The sequence below is a fragment of the Triticum dicoccoides genome, chromosome 2A (genome assembly GCF_002162155.2).
Source record: "Triticum dicoccoides isolate Atlit2015 ecotype Zavitan chromosome 2A, WEW_v2.0, whole genome shotgun sequence".
In the NCBI taxonomy this organism is placed as follows: domain Eukaryota; kingdom Viridiplantae; phylum Streptophyta; class Magnoliopsida; order Poales; family Poaceae; genus Triticum; species Triticum dicoccoides.
The window spans coordinates 395,778,008-395,783,373 of NC_041382.1; positions in this window are offsets into that span (position 1 = coordinate 395,778,008).

A 5,366-nucleotide genomic window follows, 5' to 3' on the forward strand; every position below is an offset into this window, starting at 1 on the left:
CTTGGCATGCATACCGGCAGGAAACCGGGGAAAACCTCTACCTTGGGTAGGTATGAGTTTGCCGCCGGTCTCCGTCGGGACGGTTCTGTCTGGTATGACATGGTAAGGTGATATGAGTGGTGACTCTGTTTGATGAAAATATATGTGTTATGCTAATCATGGAGGGAATACTTGAACCTCCTGAGTCGACCGTAGATCGAGTCTTGTTCCAGTAACCCCCATACCTGTTTCGTACTACCACTCGTCTCTACAGCAAGTAGAGTACGGTTCAGTAAGTTGTCAACCTCTTTCTAGCACACACCGTACAGAGAGGCCATGGTGGAAGATACCGGTTGTAACTAGTAGGCAGACCACCTGGTCCGGGGGCATGGGTGTTTCCGGTTGGGACCGAGAGGGGAGGCCACCCCTTAGAGCGTGCGATATAAGTTTGATCCCATGCTACGCGAGGTTGTAGCCTCCCCACTTAGAGTTGCTTAACAGGTGTCGTGGGTGATTCCAGACACGTGTGAGTTAAGCTGGTGTGTGCAAGTTAGGTGTGTTTTCAACAAAAAGATTGTAGACGGAATTAGTCCCGATGGACAAAAGAAATCCGTTACTCGTGGGTAAAGAGTACACCCTCCGCAGAGATTAAACCTATTCGAATAGCCGTGTCCATGGTTAAGGATTACAGTCTGGGATGGGTCAAGTGTCGGTCTTAGTGTCAGTCTTCGGAGGTGAAACTGTTAACCAGAAATGGAATTACTACTTGTGACTTGGGATAACTATGATTATTATTATTGTTGACTAACCCGTGATATTATTGTTATTATCGAGTATCTCTGGGATGGTTCTACCTCCGGGATATTCACTATGATTGTTTCTTTTAAAGCCCTTTATGTGGCGTCGCCCAGACGCCCGACTGTGGCATTTCTTTTAAAGCCCTTTATGTGGCGTCGCCCAGACCCCGACTATGGCATTTCTTTTAAAGCCCTTTATGTGGCGTCGCCCAGACGCCCGACTGTGGCATTTCTTTTAAAGCCCTTTATGTGGCGTCGCCCAGACGCCCGACTGTGGCATTTCTTTTAAAGCCCTTTATGTGGCGTCGCCCAGACGCCCGACTGTGGCATTTCTTTTAAAGCCCTTTATGTGGCGTCGTTCAGACGCCCGACTGTGGCATTTCTTTTAAAGCCCTTTATGTGGCGTCGCTCAGGCGCCCGACTGTGGCATTACTTGTTATTTATTTCATAAATTTCTTTTATACTATCATGTTATTGCAATTTTATAAATAACTTGCTTGCACGCATCCGAGAATTACTTATCCTTTGTGGCTGACGTCATGAGCATAAAATATTTTTCAGCACATCATTGTTATATTATACCTGTGTTCATAATGTTTGCGAGTACATTCAAAGGACTCACTGGCTTGTCCCTGGCTATTGTCTTGGCCAGATTTTCTTGCACGGAGAGGAGCGACGCGATGCCAGCCCCGAAACCCACGCAATGGAGATAGCAGCCTCGCGAAGATAGGAATTAACCTGGTCAGCTGTTCCCGTGGGAAATGGAGTCCCATAGACACAGATGTTTCACAACCCGCTTCCACCATCAACCACTAGAAACCATTTGTTGTACCCACAGGCCAGAATGGTCTTGTACTATATATTTTTGTATTTTTTCTTGGAGTTCCTATATCAAGTTGGAGCCTCATCAGCTAACAGTAATCCTGGGGCTGATGAGCACGACGGTCTTTTCTGGAAATGGACTACCCGGAAAAACCGGTCGTGACATTCTCAGACTTATCCCACTTAGGCATTGCCACCGCATAGCCACCTGGCCCCAGCTTATGGAACTTATCCTTTTTTTCGGCATTCTTCTTGTTTATTCTCGACCGTTCCTTAGCTAATTCCGAATCCTTGAATTTCACGAAATCGTCCCAATGATCACGTTGGTTCTCCAGTGTTCCCTTGAATACTGGAGTCTTCCTTCCTCCCTTGACGTACTTGTTCCATTCACGATTCTTGTAGTTCTTGAATGCAATCGCCATCATCCTAAGAGCAACCTCTTTGACTTTCTGCACATCTGCTTCTGTGAAATGATCTGGTAGGGTGAAATGTTCCATGAGAGTATCCCAAAGCAGATCTTTTTGATTCTTGTCGACGAAAGTAACATCTGGACGTGGCTTTGCTGGCGCTCTCCATTCTTGAAGTTTGATCGGGAGTTGGTCCTTCACAAGAACTCCGCACTGACGAACGAACTTGTCCGCAATCTCCTTAGGCGCTAATGGTTTGCCAGTAGGGCCGCATGCCTCGATATTGTACTTTACGCCCGGCTTCAACTTTTTGTTCGGGCCTCGTTTCGTCATTTTGCCTGAAGATTTGCTGATCCGGATGGCTGAAAGAACAAAAATCGATTCGTTAATATATCTTCAAGTCATTTAAAACATGTGATGATCACCAGATGCCTGCTTATATAAATATATATACCTCGCCGGTGTTTGTTGTTTCAGGATCAAAATGTTCTTCGTCATCGTCATAATCATAGTTCATGACTTCATCAATTTCGTCGTCGCGATCGAATATCATATCACCCTCTTCGGTGTTGTTTAGAAATTCGGAGCCGTCATAATCTTCTTCATTCTGATTATCATCTGGCCCGCGTATCATATCAAACATGGTCTGTTCTCCCTCTCTGTCGGTATTGTCTGCCATAGCTTTTGTTTAACTAATCCAAAAGAAATATAAAACAATTTAGTATTCAAATTACATCGTCTCGGATAATAGATATAATCTCGAATACATCGTCCAGAATAATAGATATAATCTCGAATACATCGTCTCGAATAATATATAATATTGAATAGTACATCACTGGCTATTAGCTAATAAAGATCGAATACTACAGAAGAATCTAGGACACTCGCGGTTCCTCCGGCGCGGGCGGTGGACACCCAAAGAGAAGGAACCCTGACAGGATCATAGCTGAAGTGAGATCCCCGAAGATACTGTCACGTATTAGAGAACCTTCCGCCCTCTAACGCAACCATGTAGCGCTGGACGTGCTCGTCCTCCTCCCTGACACGGCGATGTACCACCTCCGGCGGGGACGGGTCCCTCCGCACCGAAACTGGCCCTCGCGAACGCCACCAAACGAGATCAGGGTCGACGACAGGACCCGCGGCCGGGTTCCTCATCAAGCGGCGCGCCCCTCCAAGCAGCACCTCCCAGTGCCAGCCCGGCGGAGCCCAGTCCCGGACATGGGTCGGCTGGACGTCGTCGCGGACGGGTCGACGGCGAGGATACGGGCCGGGCATCGTCGAGAACAAATACTAGCTATATGCCCGCAAAAAGTAACATTTTTTTAATGATTGGATTTTGATAACTAAAATTTCTAACATTTCTATATAACACTAATTATGCTAATCTAAATAATCTAAATAACACTAAAATTTCTAACATTTCTAACATTTCTATATAACACTAATTTCTAACATTTCTATATAACACTAATTTCTAACTGATTAAGGACTAATTATATCCATCTAATATGCATTCATACATATATAATAGTGAAAAAATAATAATCTAAATAATCTAAACTAATTAAACACTAATTATCTAAACTAATTAAACATACAAAATAATAATCTAAATAATCTAAACTAATTAAAGACTAATTATCTAAACTAATTAAAGACTAATTATCTAATGCTTGTGTGTCTGTGTACGGGCTCGGGGCTGGAGGACTCACAGCGGGCGACGGCGAGGCGAGGCGACGGCCGGGGCGGCTACGGCGGGGACGGCGCGACGGGAACGGGGACGGCGTGATGGGGACAGCGCGACGGGGACGGGCCCGGGGCGGCGAGGGAGACGAGGGCGACGACGGGGACGTGGGCGGCGACGGGGACGGGGGCGGCGACGGAGACGAGCGGCAACGTCGGAGACGATCGAGGGCGGCGGCGACGGCGACGAAGACGACGTAACAGAGGCGAAAACAGAGGGAAACTGAAATTTTCGTAGCAGTTGTACATATAGATGGCACCTTTAGTACCGGTTGGAGCCACCAACCGGTACTAAAGGTCTGTTTTGGCCAGGCCAAGCGGCGCGAAGCGACCCCCTTTAGTACCGGGTGGTGGCACAAACCGGTACTAAAGGCCCCCCCTTTAGTACCGGTTTGTGCCACGACCCGGTACTAAAGGGGGTGCGCTGGCGCAGGTGCGGTGCGGAAGTTTAGTCCCACCTCACTAGTCGAGGGGCTACCGCACTGGTTTATAAGCCCCAGTACGGTAGCTCTCTCGAGCTCCTCTCCTAATCAGGCCTACCGGGCCTACCTGTCCTCCTCGCCTTGTGGGCCTACTGGGCCTTCGCGGGCCTGCATCCTGGCCCAACGAAAGTTTGTGTCGCTAGTCGTATGCAGGCCGCTTTGGCCCAGTAGGCGGGCTTTTTTTTCTTAATTTTTTTTTGCTTTATTTTTTTGTTTTATTTATTTTTGAGTTGTTTTTTGCTGTATTTAGAGTTTCTTTGTGAATATTTTTGCTTTAGGTACAAAAAATTAAAAACTTTCTGTTAGTGCCGGTAGATTTCAAATTTGAATAGTTTAAATTTTGAGTTATTTGAAATTTGTGTGAATCACTAGTTTGTGAATAACTTAACTTTGAAAAAAGTTTTTTCAGTGATTCTTCTTTCTTATGTTTAATATTAGTGTGTTTTATCATTATATTCAATTTAGTAATGCTTAGGTTATTTAAAAAATGAAATGCCTTTGTAACAGTTCAGTTTTCGTCGGAAACCCTGATACTTCGAAAGAGATTGTCCATTTTGTACACGAAGTGCATCCAGTTTTTGCCGTAACCCTCTCTACTTTCTTGCACATGCTATTTGTATGAAATTATGATACCATGCCAACTTTCAACCTTTTCTGAGTTCATTTGAATTGCTTTTCAATTTCAGGGTCATTTAGCTAGAAAAAAATCAGTAAATGCATGAAAAGAATTTGTTTGCACATAAAATTTCTTCGCGTTTCTAATGCCAAAACACATAACTACCCTAACTATTACAGACATTCCCTCCTGGGTGTGAAACACAGAAGAAAGTGATGATAGTGAAGCCGATCACATCCCAGATCTTTGGGTGTGAAACTTTTTCTTTGCGTGTGTCCCTTTGCGCCGTAACCATGGAAAATCTTCATCATTTAACGGGATGCTCGGGTCAATATTCACTGTGAATGGAGCAATTTCATCAAACTTTTCATAATCTTCTGACTTGTCTGTCTTCTCATCCACTCCCATGATGTTTCTCCAGAAAGAACTATGTGCCGCTTTGGCTCATCGTACGATGCATTCGCTTCCTTATCTTTTCTTTTTCTTGGCTTGGTAGACATGTCCTTCACATAGA